The 20,840-nt window shown below is 34.1% G+C and overlaps 3 non-coding genes across 3 annotated transcripts; all 3 read right to left on the bottom strand.

Moving 5' to 3' along the window:
• Positions 1-8,017: 8,017 nt before the first annotated feature.
• On the bottom strand, positions 8,018-8,089 carry Trnae-cuc (transfer RNA glutamic acid (anticodon CUC)). Its single transcript has one exon. It is a non-coding gene; the product is annotated as a tRNA-Glu (tRNA).
• Positions 8,090-16,843: 8,754 nt separating this feature from the next.
• Positions 16,844-16,915, bottom strand: Trnae-cuc (transfer RNA glutamic acid (anticodon CUC)). The gene has a single exon. It is a non-coding gene; the product is annotated as a tRNA-Glu (tRNA).
• A 3,131-nt stretch (positions 16,916-20,046) lies between these two features.
• Positions 20,047-20,118, bottom strand: Trnae-cuc (transfer RNA glutamic acid (anticodon CUC)). The gene has a single exon. It is a non-coding gene; the product is annotated as a tRNA-Glu (tRNA).
• Between the last annotated feature and the right edge of the window lie 722 nt (positions 20,119-20,840).

Below are 20,840 nucleotides of genomic sequence, written 5' to 3'. Positions count from 1 at the left end.
CAGAACCTTTACAAGTTATTTGTTGTGAATCTGGTAATAAAGGCGGCATTTTTCGATTAAAGAAAATCGGGTACTAACTACAAAAACAATTGAAAGTTGCAAATCTTTCATTTGAACAATGCCAAAAGCCAGGGATACTTAATTGATATGCTTCATTGTTCACTCGATAACTACACATCATATAAATGCACGAATAAATCATACATAAGGGTTTGAAACAATTTGTAATCTTTATGAACATTTATTAAAGTTGGTAATAAGCATATTTGCAATTGGTGAAACAAATCATTTGACCGCTGAAGTCTCAAATTCAGATAAAATTCAGAAGAAACAGAATAAAAACGACCGAAAACAACTATATGTCGCCAGTGTTGCAGGGTCATCACAGCTTACATCTGAAAGAGGCGATATTGTTACTAATCTGATTCCAGCCGACACTTAATTGATTTTGAGACATATATACACCTCGTGCACTACACCGAAACTGATGAAAGTTGGACTATATTTTACTTACTATCCTCTTGGAATTTCTGTAACTTACATTTCACTTTCGTTCTCATTATGTACTTGATTTCACTTGGTATGCGCAATGGGACGATTCTAGTAAAGAATAGCATTTGTCTTTCCACGATTGAATATCAAGTTCCGGCCAACACTGTGCAAGAGCTGATGTCCAGTTTCCTGTAGCTTGTTGTTTCTCGCTTGTGGAACATTCGAAGGCGGATTTTTTCTAGAATATCGGTCCGTTCATGGCCCAGTTTTCTATTATTTCAATCGTCATATGGGCCTCAATGGAGACTGCATCATACAGTGAATATTCGTCCGTTCGTAGCACACTGTTAATTAAATAAAGATATCCGACGCTATTGCCACAGCGAGATGGATCGGGGAGGTGATGGCATTGAAGCTACCATCAATGGGGTATTGATTGATTGATCAGCTTTGACGTATTGACGTTTCATTTATTCAATGTAGGTAGGTGCGGTAGCTTGTATGGTAGAGCGCAGACCGCGTATTTCAAGGGTGGATGGTTCAACATCCGCCATTGCAGTCCTAGTCGGTTGCCTAGGTTTGGCCTTAGGAAATACACTTAGGTTCTATTTCTTCCTCAATAGATGCCTTTGAAGAAAATTGATTCAGGATACACAGTCTTCAAACTGAAAATACAGAGCTTTTTTATTGGTATATACTTTTATTTGGATACTTGTATTTTCGACCTTTAGCAATTATTTGTGAACCATAATCCACCATAAAGCTAGTCTGAAATTAAAGTTTTATAAAGAAGTTATAAGTAAGAAACGATTTAAACATTTTTGGGTTGAATGATGTCACGTGACGCCATACAGATCTAGCTCTTTGCCTCCTGTGTACGCTCTTTCGCAGTCTGATGTGCCTCTGTTATAAGAAATATTTATTGAATTTAATAGGGAATTAAAATAAATAAGGGACATCTGTGAATAATTCCTATGACTGAGAAAAGAACATAGGATAAACGTAACGGAAACGTACATGTTTTTATTCTTTCCGTTCCGCAAACAATCATGCGGAGGACACTAAAGGAAATGGCAGTAGTCATTAGCATTTCCAGTGGCATTACTTTCATACTATTAGGGTTACGCTTTATTTAAAGACCACGTTGGCTAAGTCTCCCACCCCGTCAATTTATTTCGTGATTCAAGTACAAAGTGCCGTAATATCGTAATATATTTAATAAATCGAAAGAGCTCATTGTTTGTACCTGCAGAGACTCATGACTTGATCAATATTACATCGCTTTTACATTGTTCAAATTTGCGGTACGATACATATCAAAGACATCGTGTCAGACGTTATTCATACTAGGCACCTGCGTAATATTATGACGTCACATTCATACTAATTATACGCGTCATATTGCTATTAACAAGATTCGATATTCTTTATCCATTTAATAATCGATATTATCACAATGATACTTCAAGAACATTTAAATTGGAAAGGAGGAACTCGATACACCAAAATCAATCGTGAATTCATTTTCGTTAAATATAAAATTAATTAGTGTTGAATATGCCTAAACGTTGGCAAACGCTGTAAATTGTTCAGAGAGCTTCGTAAAAATCTAATCATTTGAAAGCGTATATAAAATCATTCATATATGACACGATTTGGCCGAGTGAATAATGGAAGCACTGTATTAAAAATGTTTTCCTGTGGCGTTTTCATTAAATTTTTGCGAGAATAAATGTAATGTTTAATCAAATACTTTGATTGTGATTAATCTCTTTCCCCTAAGAAAAACTGTTTTTGATCAGAAAGTCGAAACGTAGATATAATTTCTACAATTTTTCTTATCTTTGTAAAGATAAAACTTTATGTTATATTTGCACGATATAGATTAAAACAAAAGTTTCCCAAGCGGGGAATCGAACCCCGGCCGCCGCGGTGAGAGCGAGGAATCCTTTTTTTTTTTTTTTTTTTTTTTATTTAAAAAACGTTTTGTACAGTATATATGTTAAAAGTATACAGTCAGTATTTACATAGGAGTTTGTAATGCTATATTACAAAATAATGGTTCTACAATAGTATTTTGTTATGCTATATTACAAAACAATGATTCTACAATAGTATTTTGTTAAGCTATATTACAGAACATTGATTCTAAAATTATATTTTGTAATGCTATAGTACAAAACAATGATTCTACAATGTGATAAACAGTTTATCCTCTTCCATTCTCATTAAAGGATTATCTTTTACAAAATACTTCGTTATCAAAGTCTGATTTTTGTCTTTGTAATGTTGATACGCATATAATATATATTTTCTAGTCAAATATTGGAACAATCTTTCGATGTCTATTTGTTTCCCTAATAACGACATAATGTTTCTTCTTTTGTAAATGCACAATCGAGCAATGCTCAGAATGTAGTTCAAAAAATAACTATTTACTGATTTTGTTTCTTTGTTATATCCTATCATGAGCATTTGTTCAAAAGAAGTGCTATTGAGAACACCAACTCTACATTCTTTAAAAAGAATCTCAACTATATATACAATATAATTCTTAAAAGAGCTTAATTCAGGACATTTCAAAAACATGTGAAATAAATCCTCTGTTTCCAACTGGCACACTGGACATAAGTCATTATCAATTTTGCCATAGTATTTTAGTCTCTCTTTTGTAAATATTCGATTGTGCATTATTCTGTAATCCAAATCTATACAATCTGGGGTCTTGAAAGGTAGATGTATCAATTTCCAGTATTTATGCTTTTCCAAACTAAATATCTTACTCCAAAAGGAAACAGAAGCTGGTTCTTTAAAAATCAACGTACATAAAAGCTTGTAAAATAGTTGTGTTGTACATAAACAGAGGTCATATAATTTTGTATCAACTCTGAGAAACATATTATTTCTCCCATTGGTTACAGTGGGTTTTGACTCTGTTGCAACAATATTTCTCCAGCCTAATGGTATACTTTCTATTATGCAATTATAGTCTTTTTTTATCTTATCTGTTTTGATCTCAGAATTTGATTTGTATATCATTTCTTGAATAGCTCTATAAGGTAGTATTCCAGGTACAAATTCATATGTAATATCCTGAACACGAACAATTCCTGCTTCTATAAATTCTGCGAAAAACAACGTTTTACCAGCACATGTAATATTAGGATTTAAAAAGAGAGGTTGTTCAAAAACATTCCTCACATCAATATTTGTATCGATATTATTTCTAAGTTTTTCCCATGCATGAAACATTTCTCTGTAAAATATAGGTAGGGTATTCAATTGTTGCTTATTTAAAGACATGAGAAACAACTCTTTGGTCAACCTCATGTTCAGGACAGTAGATAAAAAGTGATCAAAGGTATTTTTCCACATAGCATGGCAATTCACATCAAAGTATCTTTTTAAAAATTTTAGTCTGAATGCATACATTTTCATCTTTATATCAGTTAACTGTAGTCCGCCATTTCGCTTATCACCAATTATTGTATAATAGTGAACCAAATGGGACTTTCCTGACCAGATAAATCTGAGAAATAATTGCTTCAATTCATCAGCAATCATATCAGGAAGAGGCTGAACTGACACTATGTACAATACTCTAGAAACTAATAAGTTATTAACAACTGTTACTTTTCCTTGTATTGTCAAATATCTCTGTGACCACAGTTGCAATAAGTTTTTAATTTTAGACAATCTATCATTCCAGTTCAGTTGCTCACATAACTTTGCACATTTTCCAACATAAGCTCCCAAAATTAAGATGACTTGATCACACATTTGAATTTGTAATTGTTTGCAATAATCATCAGTAAGTTTACCAGATCCAATACACAGAAGTTCTGTCTTTTCCTTGTTCACCTTTGCACCAGATCCTTTACAATACAAGTCAAGTACATTAAAAGATTGATTAATGGATTGTGTGTCCGCTAATGTCAAGGTTGTATCATCTGCATGTTGAAAAACTTTACTTGTATTACTAGACAGTGGGAGTGGAATACCTTTGATAGTGGGATTTGCTTTGATAGCGAGTCCTAAGGGTTCTGCTGCTAATACATATAACATTGCTGATATAGGACAACCTTGTCTGACTGAATTTTTAATTAAAAAGGGTTTCGTTAGATGACCATTGCATTTAACACTACTTTTAATTTCATTATAAAATATCTTTATCCACTGAATAAAATTGTCACCAAAACCGAACTTTCGTAAAACAGAAATCAAATATGAGTGGCAAACTCTGTCAAACGCTTTTTCTTGATCAATTTTTAAGATATATCCCTCAAGATTGTCTCTCTCAACCATATCTATAATATCTCTTACAGTGACTATAGTATCAGCAATATCTCTCCCAACTATACAACATGTCTGAGTTTGAGAAATAATTTTGGGTAATACCATTTTTAAACGTGTAGACAAAATCCTTGCCAAAATTTTATAATCTACATTAAGTAAACTGATAGGACGCCAATTTTGCAATCTTCTATTATCCCCCTTATTTTTATAAATAAGTGATATAACGCCAAATCTCATTGATCTCGACATAATATTGTCATTCTTAACACTCTGAAAGATGTGCAACAGAATATCATATATACAATCATAAAATTTACAATACCACTCTACTGTCAATCTGTATGTATTTCATCAACTGTTATTATGGCATCACACATATCTTTATCCTCATCAGATACAGAACAGTTTACAAAATTTAAAAGTGAATCAGTACAATTATCATCAACAGTTACCGAAGAATATAAATGACTATAAAACTGATGTATTTCATCTAAGATTCCGCTTGTATTTGAAATAATTACACCATCATCATCAATCAATTCATTGATTACATTTTTGTTGTGTCGATATTTCTCAAGATTTAGAAAGTATTTAGTATTTCTATCGCTTTCAATTGCCCATTTCGCCTTAGATCTCAATATAGCACCCCGACAAAAATCGGTTTCATAGTCACTTAACTGATGTTTTAGTTCTTCATATTTGTTAATGTCATATGATTCTTTATTTGCGACTTTTTCTGAAAATGATTTTAATTTATTTTGCAATGTAAAGTATTCTTGTAATCTTTCCTTATTTCTTCTTGTACAGTATACTTGGGAAAATTTTTTAATTTTGTATTTTACATTATCCCACCAAATGAGTGGTTCACTAAAATACATTTCGTCAGTTTTTCCCTCGGTAAGAATTGATTTCACTCTTTGTACATATTTTTCCTCAAAAAGAACATTGTTATTTAGTATCCATAATCCGGGCCCTGTTTCCACTTTGCAGGTATTTAGTTTAAGGTATACAAAAGAATGATCACTAAAGGATGTATCTGCATAATAAATATTTTGCACATTGGAATGCAATTTTGAGGAAATCAAAAAATAATCTATTCTACTCTGCTTCATTTCGCCTAGTACAACTTGTTTTCTGGAGAAACTACGAGTACTAGGATTTCGTGATCGCCATAAATCGGTAATATTTCTATCATGAATAATTTTATAAAGTTCACGCACTGCTACATCATCAATATGTAAGGCTTTGTTATGTCGATCAATACCTGCTAAAGTTGTATTGAAATCACCAGCCAGGATAGTGCTATCACTAGTACTGTTATGTAAATATGTATTTAGCTTCATGAAAAAGTTAAACCTTTCCTTCACAACATTTGGAGCATAAATATTGATTAAATCAATCATTTTATCATCAATAGCTATTTTAAGATGTAAAATCCTACCCTTTTCAATCATTTCTTGTGTCACCTGATTTCTCAATTCTCTCACTACTAAAACAGCAACACCTGCCCTCCTATTGTCTGCATTACTATAAAATATGTCACCATTCCAAATCTCATTTTCTCTAATACTTTCAGCAAACTCATCATCCCAAAAGGTTTCTTGCAATAATAAAATATGGCCTCTTTTCTCTTTAAATATTTCTAAAACAGACTTTAGTTTATTCAAATTACGCAAGCCATTTACATTTAGAGATACAATATTTAAAGCCATGATTATGATGAGTGTATTGAAAGTATTAAAAAATGTTGAGTGTTTGATCATTTCTTAATAGGTGTTCGTCGCATGCTATTCATTTTCAGGTTAGGTACTGGATTAAACCTTCTCCTTCTCCTTTGTACTACTTTGAAATTTTCGATATTAGTACCGTTTTCTTGACATGTACGTGATTCGTTTGATCTTTCAACAACGTCTGCAGCCATCTTCCTGTCATCATCTGAATCTGTCCCCGATCCATCTCCAATTGTATGATTGTTGTTTACTTCCTCCTCAGATTCTATTTCTACATTGGTCATATCAACTCCACTTCTTTCTTTTTCTTCCCCACTTTCTCCACTCTCGTTATCTTGTTTTGCATTCTCAATTTCTTCTTTATCATCTTCGTCACTCGGTAACTCCAATATGTCTTCCCTAGTATCATCATCAACTTGCGAATGAATCCCTGCAATGGCCTCTCTGTAACATATACATGTTTGCGCCTCTTTGTGGCATTTGTCGCATATCCTGCATGTACACATTAGAGGAAAACTTACACAACTGTCACATCTTTGCCTTGTGCAATTTTTTGCTACATGGCCTTGCTCCCCACACTTGTAGCATACAAAATCAGGGCAGTCTTTTATAACATGTCCCGGATCTAGACATCTAGAACATACCTTAACTTGGTTGTCGTGTAATACTCTAAAGTATTGCTGACCATTGACAGTCTGAAATTTCAGACTGTAAGGCAAGGATTTTACCTGCTGTGGAAATTTACATTTGACATAACGAGTCCCATCAGCCACACTAGTCCCAGGATAATATCTGCGTTGAATGGGAGAAAGAAGTTCTACTCCGTATTCACCGAGCTTCATACTTATATCATCATCGGTGATGTATGCTGGTAAATGAAGAATTGACACAATAATAGTGTCTGAATATAAGAGAGTACAATCAAAGTGTTCACTTCCAATATCAATTCCACACAAAGGTATTATATGCTACTTCCTTGCTCGGCAGTGTGACCTCATACAAATTTGCACCTTTGGGCACAACTGCATAGACCGACATATCTCCGGTTAATTCTTCTACACTTCTAACAATATCACTTGCCTTTATTTTCTTCACATCCTTTACATCAATCACCACGGTACATTCTTTCCCAAAACGACGAGAAGCTCCTGTCTGTCTATCGATGTTACTCGACATGCCATTCTTATTGTTAGCTATTCCACTGGTGTCATTAGAGTGTGAGTCAGCTCCTTGTGCTGCTCGTGCAGCACGACCAGGTTTTGTATTCATTGTCACAGAAAATAGTATTTTGTGTGGTGGATAAAGTCATCCACACACTCAAAATATATCACACTTATATATGAATGCGATCACACAAATCTTATAAACGTACCTGTAACAAATTAAAACAGAAAAAATGTCTATTAAAGGAAAAAAAACTTGAAAATTCACGGAGCGATCATCAAACGTGTTTTCCTTCTGATGTCATAACCGGAAGTCCTATAGATTAAAACAAAAGTTTCCCAAGCGGGGAATCGAACCCCGGCCGCCGCGGTGAGAGCGCGGAATCCTAGCCACTAGACCACTTGGGATATTATGGATATGATTTGTTGATACATGGATATCAAGTTGTCATGGCAATGGAAGATGCACATAATGTATTTCGCAAACACTGAGCTGTATAATCTACAGTATCTTTAGACATCTGAAATACAAATTTCAATCAGCGCCTAACTATAAACAAAAGAAGCACATTTATTTGATGAACACGGTAAGATAAACAGAGTCAGTGCGAATGATGACTTGTTCTTAGGCCGCATGAAAACCTTTGGCGGGCCTCATGAAAGCCCTTGGCGGGCCGCTCGGGCCGTAGTTTCCCATCCCTGTCTTAGACATTATTTCCTAAAAATTTAAGGAAAGAAAACATGTATATTTTGAATCGTTAGAAATATTTTTTAAGAACAACACTTAAGTCTACTTGAGTAGTCTTTTATTGAACATATATTTCTCGAAAGCTTCTATTGTCTTCCCGAATATCAAGTATGACGAGGCGTCTTAAATGACCATAATTAGGTTTGGTGGCAACACTGGGTAGATAATTTTGATCCTATGCATTGTTTTGCTCTTGCGATCAAAACTGGTATTGGGGAGATAACGGGAAATAAAATCATAAAAACATATACTATTTTACAGAAGAACACAGAGAGAGAGAGAGAGAGAGAGAGAGAGATGGAGAGAGAGAGATATGTGATCTTTAATTAACCGTTTGGAGTTTAACATGGATGTGATTCGTTTATATAGTCCAGTACAAAATAATCTGATACATTACCAGAACCTTTACAAGTTATTTGTTGTGAATCTGGTAATAAAGGCGGCATTTTTCGATTAAAGAAAATCGGGTACTAACTACAAAAACAATTGAAAGTTGCAAATCTTTCATTTGAACAATGCCAAAAGCCAGGGATACTTAATTGATATGCTTCATTCTTCACTCGATAACTACACATCATATAAATGCACGAATAAATCATACATAAGGTTTTGAAACAATTTGTAATCTTTATGAACATTTATTAAAGTTGGTAATAAGCATATTTGCAATTGGTGAAACAAATCATTTGACCGCTGAAGTCTCAAATTCAGATAAAATTCAGAAGAAACAGAATAAAAACGACCGAAAACAACTATATGTCGCCAGTGTTGCAGGGTCATCACAGCTTACATCTGAAAGAGGCGATATTGTTACTAATCTGATTCCAGCCGACACTTAATTGATTTTGAGACATATATACACCTCGTGCACTACACCGAAACTGATGAAAGTTGGACTATATTTTACTTACTATCCTCTTGGAATTTCTGTAACTTACATTTCACTTTCGTTCTCATTATGTACTTGATTTCACTTGGTATGCGCAATGGGACGATTCTAGTAAAGAATAGCATTTGTCTTTCCACGATTGAATATCAAGTTCCGGCCAACACTGTGCAAGAGCTGATGTCCAGTTTCCTGTAGCTTGTTGTTTCTCGCTTGTGGAACATTCGAAGGCGGATTTTTTCTAGAATATCGGTCCGTTCATGGCCCAGTTTTCTATTATTTCAATCGTCATATGGGCCTCAATGGAGACTGCATCATACAGCGAATATTCGTCCGTTCGTAGCACACTGTTAATTAAATAAAGATATCCGACGCTATTGCCACAGCGAGATGGATCGGGGAGGTGATGGCATTGAAGCTACCATCAATGGGGTATTGATTGATTGATCAGCTTTGACGTATTGACGTTTCATTTATTCAATGTAGGTAGGTGCGGTAGCTTGTATGGTAGAGCGCAGACCGCGTATTTCAAGGGTGGATGGTTCAACATCCGCCATTGCAGTCCTAGTCGGTTGCCTAGGTTTGGCCTTAGGAAATACACTTAGGTTCTATTTCTTCCTCAATAGATGCCTTTGAAGAAAATTGATTCAGGATACACAGTCTTCAAACTGAAAATACAGAGCTTTTTTATTGGTATATACTTTTATTTGGATACTTGTATTTTCGACCTTTAGCAATTATTTGTGAACCATAATCCACCATAAAGCTAGTCTGAAATTAAAGTTTTATAAAGAAGTTATAAGTAAGAAACGATTTAAACATTTTTGGGTTGAATGATGTCACGTGACGCCATACAGATCTAGCTCTTTGCCTCCTGTGTACGCTCTTTCGCAGTCTGATGTGCCTCTGTTATAAGAAATATTTATTGAATTTAATAGGGAATTAAAATAAATAAGGGACATCTGTGAATAATTCCTATGACTGAGAAAAGAACATAGGATAAACGTAACGGAAACGTACATGTTTTTATTCTTTCCGTTCCGCAAACAATCATGCGGAGGACACTAAAGGAAATGGCAGTAGTCATTAGCATTTCCAGTGGCATTACTTTCATACTATTAGGGTTACGCTTTATTTAAAGACCACGTTGGCTAAGTCTCCCACCCCGTCAATTTATTTCGTGATTCAAGTACAAAGTGCCGTAATATCGTAATATATTTAATAAATCGAAAGAGCTCATTGTTTGTACCTGCAGAGACTCATGACTTGATCAATATTACATCGCTTTTACATTGTTCAAATTTGCGGTACGATACATATCAAAGACATCGTGTCAGACGTTATTCATACTAGGCACCTGCGTAATATTATGACGTCACATTCATACTAATTATACGCGTCATATTGCTATTAACAAGATTCGATATTCTTTATCCATTTAATAATCGATATTATCACAATGATACTTCAAGAACATTTAAATTGGAAAGGAGGAACTCGATACACCAAAATCAATCGTGAATTCATTTTCGTTAAATATAAAATTAATTAGTGTTAAATATGCCTAAACGTTGGCAAACGCTGTAAATTGTTCAGAGAGCTTCGTAAAAATCGAATCATTTGAAAGCGTATATAAAATCATTCATATATGACACGATTTGGCCGAGTGAATAATGGAAGCACTGTATTAAAAATGTTTTCCTGTGGTGTTTTCATTAAATTTTTGCGAGAATAAATGTAATGTTTAATCAAATACTTTGATTGTGATTAATCTCTTTCCCCTAAGAAAAACTGTTTTTGATCAGAAAGTCGAAACGTAGATATAATTTCTACAATTTTTCTTATCTTTGTAAAGATAAAACTTTATGTTATATTTGCACGATATAGATTAAAACAAAAGTTTCCCAAGCGGGGAATCGAACCCCGGCCGCCGCGGTGAGAGCGAGGAATCCTTTTTTTTTTTTTTTTTTTTTTTTTTATTTAAAAAACGTTTTGTACAGTATATATGTTAAAAGTATACAGTCAGTATTTACATAGGAGTTTGTAATGCTATATTACAAAATAATGGTTCTACAATAGTATTTTGTTATGCTATATTACAAAACAATGATTCTACAATAGTATTTTGTTAAGCTATATTACAGAACATTGATTCTAAAATTATATTTTGTAATGCTATAGTACAAAACAATGATTCTACAATGTGATAAACAGTTTATCCTCTTCCATTCTCATTAAAGGATTATCTTTTACAAAATACTTCGTTATCAAAGTCTGATTTTTGTCTTTGTAATGTTGATACGCATATAATATATATTTTCTAGTCAAATATTGGAACAATCTTTCGATGTCTATTTGTTTCCCTAATAACGACATAATGTTTCTTCTTTTGTAAATGCACAATCGAGCAATGCTCAGAATGTAGTTCAAAAAATAACTATTTACTGATTTTGTTTCTTTGTTATATCCTATCATGAGCATTTGCTCGAAAGAAGTGCTATTGAGAACACCAACTCTACATTCTTTAAAAAGAATCTCAACTATATATACAATATAATTCTTAAAAGAGCTTAATTCAGGACATTTCAAAAACATGTGAAATAAATCCTCTGTTTCCAACTGGCACACTGGACATAAGTCATTATCAATTTTACCATAGTATTTTAGTCTCTCTTTTGTAAATATTCGATTGTGCATTATTCTGTAATCCAAATCTATACAATCTGGGGTCTTGAAAGGTAGATGTATCAATTTCCAGTATTTATGCTTTTCCAAACTAAATATCTTACTCCAAAAGGAAACAGAAGCTGGTTCTTTAAAAATCAACGTACATAAAAGCTTGTAAAATAGTTGTGTTGTACATAAACAGAGGTCATATAATTTTGTATCAACTCTGAGAAACATATTATTTCTCCCATTGGTTACAGTGGGTTTTGACTCTGTTGCAACAATATTTCTCCAGCCTAATGGTATACTTTCTATTATGCAATTATAGTCTTTTTTATCTTATCTGTTTTGATCTCAGAATTTGATTTGTATATCATTTCTTGAATAGCTCTATAAGGTAGTATTCCAGGTACAAATTCATATGTAATATCCTGAACACGAACAATTCCTGCTTCTATAAATTCTGCGAAAAACAACGTTTTACCAGCACATGTAATATTAGGATTTAAAAAGAGAGGTTGTTCAAAAACATTCCTCACATCAATATTTGTATCGATATTATTTCTAAGTTTTTCCCATGCATGAAACATTTCTCTGTAAAATATAGGTAGGGTATTCAATTGTTGCTTATTTAAAGACATGAGAAACAACTCTTTGGTCAACCTCATGTTCAGGACAGTAGATAAAAAGTGATCAAAGGTATTTTTCCACATAGCATGGCAATTCACATCAAAGTATCTTTTTAAAAATTTTAGTCTGAATGCATACATTTTCATCTTTATATCAGTTAACTGTAGTCCGCCATTTCGCTTATCACCAATTATTGTATAATAGTGAACCAAATGGGACTTTCCTGACCAGATAAATCTGAGAAATAATTGCTTCAATTCATCAGCAATCATATCAGGAAGAGGCTGAACTGACACTATGTACAATACTCTAGAAACTAATAAGTTATTAACAACTGTTACTTTTCCTTGTATTGTCAAATATCTCTGTGACCACAGTTGCAATAAGTTTTTAATTTTAGACAATCTATCATTCCAGTTCAGTTGCTCACATAACTTTGCACATTTTCCAACATAAGCTCCCAAAATTAAGATGACTTGATCACACATTTGAATTTGTAATTGTTTGCAATAATCATCAGTAAGTTTACCAGATCCAATACACAGAAGTTCTGTCTTTTCCTTGTTCACCTTTGCACCAGATCCTTTACAATACAAGTCAAGTACATTAAAAGATTGATTAATGGATTGTGTGTCCGCTAATGTCAAGGTTGTATCATCTGCATGTTGAAAAACTTTACTTGTATTACTAGACAGTGGGAGTGGAATACCTTTGATAGTGGGATTTGCTTTGATAGCGAGTCCTAAGGGTTCTGCTGCTAATACATATAACATTGCTGATATAGGACAACCTTGTCTGACTGAATTTTTAATTAAAAAGGGTTTCGTTAGATGACCATTGCATTTAACACTACTTTTAATTTCATTATAAAATATCTTTATCCACTGAATAAAATTGTCACCAAAACCGAACTTTCGTAAAACAGAAATCAAATATGAGTGGCAAACTCTGTCAAACGCTTTTTCTTGATCAATTTTTAAGATATATCCCTCAAGATTGTCTCTCTCAACCATATCTATAATATCTCTTACAGTGACTATAGTATCAGCAATATCTCTCCCAACTATACAACATGTCTGAGTTTGAGAAATAATTTTGGGTAATACCATTTTTAAACGTGTAGACAAAATCCTTGCCAAATTTTATAATCTACATTAAGTAAACTGATAGGACGCCAATTTTGCAATCTTCTATTATCCCCCTTATTTTTATAAATAAGTGATATAACGCAAAATCTGATTGATCTCGACATAATATTGTCAATCTTAACACTCTGAAAGATGTTCAACAGAATATCATATATACAATCATAAAGTTTACAATACCACTCTACTGTCAATCTGTATGTATTTCATCAACTGTTATTATGGCATCACACATATCTTTATCCTCATCAGATACAGAACAGTTTACAAAATTTAAAAGTGAATCAGTACAATTATCATCAACAGTTACCGAAGAATATAAATGACTATAAAACTGATGTATTTCATCTAAGATTCCGCTTGTATTTGAAATAATTACACCATCATCATCAATCAATTCATTGATTACATTTTTGTTGTGTCGATATTTCTCAAGATTTAGAAAGTATTTAGTATTTCTATCGCTTTCAATTGCCCATTTCGCCTTAGATCTCAATATAGCACCCCGACAAAAATCGGTTTCATAGTCACTTAACTGATGTTTTAGTTCTTCATATTTGTTAATGTCATATGATTCTTTATTTGCGACTTTTTCTGAAAATGATTTTAATTTATTTTGCAATGTAAAGTATTCTTGTAATCTTTCCTTATTTCTTCTTGTACAGTATACTTGGGAAAATTTTTTAATTTTGTATTTTACATTATCCCACCAAATGAGTGGTTCACTAAAATACATTTCGTCAGTTTTTCCCTCGGTAAGAATTGATTTCACTCTTTGTACATATTTTTCCTCAAAAAGAACATTGTTATTTAGTATCCATAATCCGGGCCCTGTTTCCACTTTGCAGGTATTTAGTTTAAGGTATACAAAAGAATGATCACTAAAGGATGTATCTGCATAATAAATATTTTGCACATTGGAATGCAATTTTGAGGAAATCAAAAAATAATCTATTCTACTCTGCTTCATTTCGCCTAGTACAACTTGTTTTCTGGAGAAACTACGAGTACTAGGATTTCGTGATCTCCATAAATCGGTAATATTTCTATCATGAATAATTTTATAAAGTTCACGCACTGCTACATCATAAATATGTAAGGCTTTGTTATGTCGATCAATACCTGCTAAAGTTGTATTGAAATCACCAGCCAGGATAGTGCTATCACTAGTACTGTTATGTAAATATGTATTTAGCTTCATGAAAAAGTTAAACCTTTCCTTCACAACATTTGGAGCATAAATATTGATTAAATCAATCACTTTATCATCAATAGCTATTTTAAGATGTAAAATCCTACCCTTTTCAATCATTTCTTGTGTCACCTGATTTCTCAATTCTCTCACTACTAAAACAGCAACACCTGCCCTCCTATTGTCTGCATTACTATAAAATATGTCACCATTCCAAATCTCATTTTCTCTAATACTTTCAGCAAACTCATCATCCCAAAAGGTTTCTTGCAATAATAAAATATGGCCTCTTTTCTCTTTAAATATTTCTAAAACAGACTTTAGTTTATTCAAATTACGCAAGCCATTTACATTTAGAGATACAATATTTAAAGCCATGATTATGATGAGTGTATTGAAAGTATTAAAAAATGTTGAGTGTTTGATCATTTCTTAATAGGTGTTCGTCGCATGCTATTCATTTTCAGGTTAGGTACTGGATTAAACCTTCTCCTTCTCCTTTGTACTACTTTGAAATTTTCGATATTAGTACCGTTTTCTTGACATGTACGTGATTCGTTTGATCTTTCAACAACGTCTGCAGCCATCTTCCTGTCATCATCTGAATCTGTCCCCGATCCATCTCCAATTGTATGATTGTTGTTTACTTCCTCCTCAGATTCTATTTCTACATTGGTCATATCAACTCCACTTCTTTCTTTTTCTTCCCCACTTTCTCCACTCTCGTTATCTTGTTTTGCATTCTCAATTTCTTCTTTATCATCTTCGTCACTCGGTAACTCCAATATGTCTTCCCTAGTATCATCATCAACTTGCGAATGAATCCCTGCAATGGCCTCTCTGTAACATATACATGTTTGCGCCTCTTTGTGGCATTTGTCGCATATCCTGCATGTACACATTAGAGGAAAACTTACACAACTGTCACATCTTTGCCTTGTGCAATTTTTTGCTACATGGCCTTGCTCCCCACACTTGTAGCATACAAAATCAGGGCAGTCTTTTATAACATGTCCCGGATCTAGACATCTAGAACATACCTTAACTTGGTTGTCGTGTAATACTCTAAAGTATTGCTGACCATTGACAGTCTGAAATTTCAGACTGTAAGGCAAGGATTTTACCTGCTGTGGAAATTTACATTTGACATAACGAGTCCCATCAGCCACACTAGTCCCAGGATAATATCTGCGTTGAATGGGAGAAAGAAGTTCTACTCCGTATTCACCGAGCTTCATACTTATATCATCATCGGTGATGTATGCTGGTAAATGAAGAATTGACACAATAATAGTGTCTGAATATAAGAGAGTACAATCAAAGTGTTCACTTCCAATATCAATTCCACACAAAGGTATTATATGCTACTTCCTTGCTCGGCAGTGTGACCTCATACAAATTTGCACCTTTGGGCACAACTGCATAGACCGACATATCTCCGGTTAATTCTTCTACACTTCTAACAATATCACTTGCCTTTATTTTCTTCACATCCTTTACATCAATCACCACGGTACATTCTTTCCCAAAACGACGAGAAGCTCCTGTCTGTCTATCGATGTTACTCGACATGCCATTCTTATTGTTAGCTATTCCACTGGTGTCATTAGAGTGTGAGTCAGCTCCTTGTGCTGCACGTGCAGCACGACCAGGCTTTGTATTCATTGTCACAGAAAATAGTATTTTGTGTGGTGGATAAAGTTATCCACACACTCAAAATATATCACACTTATATATGAATGCGATCACACAAATCTTATAAACGTACCTGTAACAAATTAAAACATAAAAAATGTCTATTAAAGGAAAAAAACTTGAAAATTCACGGAGCGATCATCAAACGTGTTTTCCTTCTGATGTCATAACCGGAAGTCCTATAGATTAAAACAAAAGTTTCCCAAGCGGGGAATCGAACCCCGGCCGCCGCGGTGAGAGCGCGGAATCCTAGCCACTAGACCACTTGGGATATTATGGATATGATTTGTTGATACATGGATATCAAGTTGTCATGGCAATGGAAGATGCACATAATGTATTTCGCAAACACTGAGCTGTATAATCTACAGTATCTTTAGACATCTGAAATACAAATTTCAATCAGCGCCTAACTACAAACAAAAGAAGCACATTTATTTGATGAACACGGTAAGATAAACAGAGTCAGTGCGAATGATGACTTGTTCTTAGGCCGCATCAAAACCTTTGGCGGGCCTCATGAAAGCCCTTGGCGGGCCGCTCGGGCCGTAGTTTCCCACCCCTGTCTTAGACATTATTTCCTAAAAATTTAAGGAAAGAAAACATGTATATTTTGAATCGTTAGAAATATTTTTTAAGAACAACACTTAAGTCTACTTGAGTAGTCTTTTATTGAACATATATTTCTCGAAAGCTTCTATTGTCTTCCCGAATATCAAATATGTCGAGGCGTCTTAAATGACCATAATTAGGTTTGGTGGCTACACTGGGTAGATAATTTTGATCCTATGCATTGTTTTGCTCTTGCGATCAAAACTGGTATTGGGGTGATAACGGGAAATAAAATCATAAAAACATATACTATTTTACAGAAGAACACAGAGAGAGAGAGAGAGAGAGAGAGAGAGAGAGAGAGATGGAGAGAGATATGTGATCTTTAATTAACCGTTTGGAGTTTAACATGGATGTGATTCGTTTATATAGTCCAGTACAAAATAATCTGATACATTACCAGAACCTTTACAAGTTATTTGTTGTGAATCTGGTCATAAAGGCGGCATTTTTCGATTAAAGAAAAACGGGTGCTAACTACAAAAACAATTGAAAGTTGCAAATCTTTCATTTGAACAATGCCAAAAGCCAGGGATACTTAATTGATATGCTTCATTGTTCACTCGATAACTACACATCATATAAATGCACGAATAAATCATACATAAGGTTTTGAAACAATTTGTAATCTTTATGAACATTTATTAAAGTTGGTAATAAGCATATTTGCAATTGGTGAAACAAATCATTTGACCGCTGAAGTCTCAAATTCAGATGAAATTCAGAAGAAACAGAATAAAAACGACCGAAAACAGCTATATGTCGCCAGTGTTGCAGGGTCATCACAGCTTACATCTGAAAGAGGCGATATTGTTACTAATCTGATTCCAGCCGACACTTAATTGATTTTGAGACATATATACACCTCGTGCACTACACCGAAACTGATGAAAGTTGGACTATATTTTACTTACTATCCTCTTGGAATTTCTGTAACTTACATTTCACTTTCGTTCTCATTATGTACTTGATTTCACTTGGTATGCGCAATGGGACGATTCTAGTAAAGAATAGCATTTATCTTTCCACGATTGAATATCAAGTTCCGGCCAACACTGTGCAAGAGCTGATGTCCATTTTCCTGTAGCTTGTTGTTTCTCGCTTGTGGAACATTCGAAGGCGGATTTTTTCTAGAATATCGGTCCGTTCATGGCCCAGTTTTCTATTATTTCAATCGTCATATGGGCCTCAATGGAGACTGCATCATACAGTGAATATTCGTTCGTTCGTAGCACACTGTTAATTAAATAAAGATATCCGACGCTATTGCCACAGCGAGATGGATCGGGGAGGTGATGGCATTGAAGCTACCATAAATGGGGTATTGATTGATTGATCAGCTTTGACGTATTGACGTTTCATTTATTCAATGTAGGTAGGTGCGGTAGCTTGTATGGTAGAGCGCAGACCGCGTATTTCAAGGGTGGATGGTTCAACATCCGCCATTGCAGTCCTAGTCGGTTGCCTAGGTTTGGCCTTAGGAAATACACTTAGGTTCTATTTCTTCCTCAATAGATGCCTTTGAAGAAAATTGATTCAGGATACACAGTCTTCAAACTGAAAATACAGAGCTTTTTTATTGGTATATACTTTTATTTGGATACTTGTATTTTCGACCTTTAGCAATTATTTGTGAACCATAATCCACCATAAAGCTAGTCTGAAATTAAAGTTTTATAAAGAAGTTATAAGTAAGAAACGATTTAAACATTTTTGGGCTTTATGATGTCACGTGACGCCATACAGATCTAGCTCTTTGCCTCCTGTGTACGCTCTTTCGCAGTCTGATGTGCCTCTGTTATAAGAAATATTTATTGAATTTAACAGGGAATTAAAATAAATAAGGGACATCTGTGAATAATTCCTATGACTGAGAAAAGAACATAGGATAAACGTAACGGAAACGTACATGTTTTTATTCTTTCCGTTCCGCAAACAATCATGCGGAGGACACTAAAGGAAATGGCAGTAGTCATTAGCATTTCCAGTGGCATTACTTTCATACTATTAGGGTTACGCTTTATTTAAAGACCACGTTGGCTAAGTCTCCCACCCCGTCAATTTATTTCGTGATTCAAGTACAAAGTGCCGTAATATCGTAATATATTTAATAAATCGAAAGAGCTCATTGTTTGTCCCTGCAGAGACTCATGACTTGATCAATATTACATCGCTTTTACATTGTTCAAATTTGCGGTACGATACATATCAAAGACATCGTGTCAGACGTTATTCATACTAGGCACCTGCGTAATATTATGACGTCACATTCATACTAATTATACGCGTCATATTGCTATTAACAAGATTCGATATTCTTTATCCATTTAATAATCGATATTATCACAATGATACTTCAAGAACATTTAAATTGGAAAGGAGGAACTCGATACACCAAAATCAATCGTGAATTCATTTTCGTTAAATATAAAATTAATTAGTGTTAAATATGCTTAAATGTTGGCAAACGCTGTAAATTGTTCAGAGAGCTTCGTAAAAATCGAATCATTTGAAAGCGTATATAAAATCATTCATATATGACACGATTTGGCCGAGTGAATAATGGAAGCACTGTATTAAAAATGTTTTCCTTTGGTGTTTACACTAAATTTTTGCGAGAATAAATGTAATGTTTAATCAAATACTTTGATTGTGATTAATCTCTTTCACCTAAGAAAAACTGTTTTTGATCAGAAAGTCGAAACGTAGATATAATTTCTACAATTTTTCTTATCTTTGTAAAGATAAAACTTTATGCTATATTTGCACGATATAGATTAAAACAAAAGTTTCCCAAGCGGGGAATCGAACCCCGGCCGCCGCGGTGAGAGCGCGGAATCCTAGCCACTAGACCACTTGGGATATTATGGATATGATTTGTTGATACATGGATATCAAGTTGTCATGGCAATGGAAGATGCACATAATGTATTTCGCAAACACTGAGCTGTATAATCTACAGTATCTTTAGACATCTGAAATACAAATTTCAATCAGCGCCTAACTACAAACAAAAGAAGCACATTTATTTGATGAACAGGGTAAGATAAACAGAGTCAGTGCGAATGATGACTTGTTCTTAGGCCGCATGAAAACCTTTGGCGGGCCTCATGAAAGCCCTTGGCGGGCCGCTCGGGCCGTAGTTTCCCACCCCTGTCTTAGACATTATTTCCTAAAAATTTAAGGAAAGAAAACATGTATATTTTGAATCGTTAGAAATATTTTTTAAGAACAACATTTAAGTCTACTTGAGTAGTCTTTTATTGAACATATATTTCTCGAAAGCTTCTATTGTCTTCCCGAATATCAAGTATGTCGAGGCGTCTTAAATGACCATAATTAGGTTTGGTGGCTACACTGGGTAGATAATTTTGATCCTATGCATTGTTTTGCTCTTGCGATCAAAACTGGTATTGGGGAGATAACGGGAAATAAAATCATAAAAACATATACTATTTTACAGAAGAACACAGAGAGAGAGAGAGAGAGAGAGAGAGATGGAGAGAGATATGTGATCTTTAATTAACCGTTTGGAGTTTAACATGGATGTGATTCGTTTATATAGTCCAGTACAAAATAATCTG

This window comes from Sinohyriopsis cumingii, chromosome 3 (genome assembly GCF_028554795.1).
Source record: "Sinohyriopsis cumingii isolate HCF-2022 chromosome 3, ASM2855479v2, whole genome shotgun sequence".
Taxonomy (NCBI): Eukaryota; Metazoa; Mollusca; class Bivalvia; order Unionida; family Unionidae; genus Sinohyriopsis; species Sinohyriopsis cumingii.
Note: the sequence above shows the minus strand (reverse complement) of the source record. Positions and strands in the feature narration are given on the sequence as shown.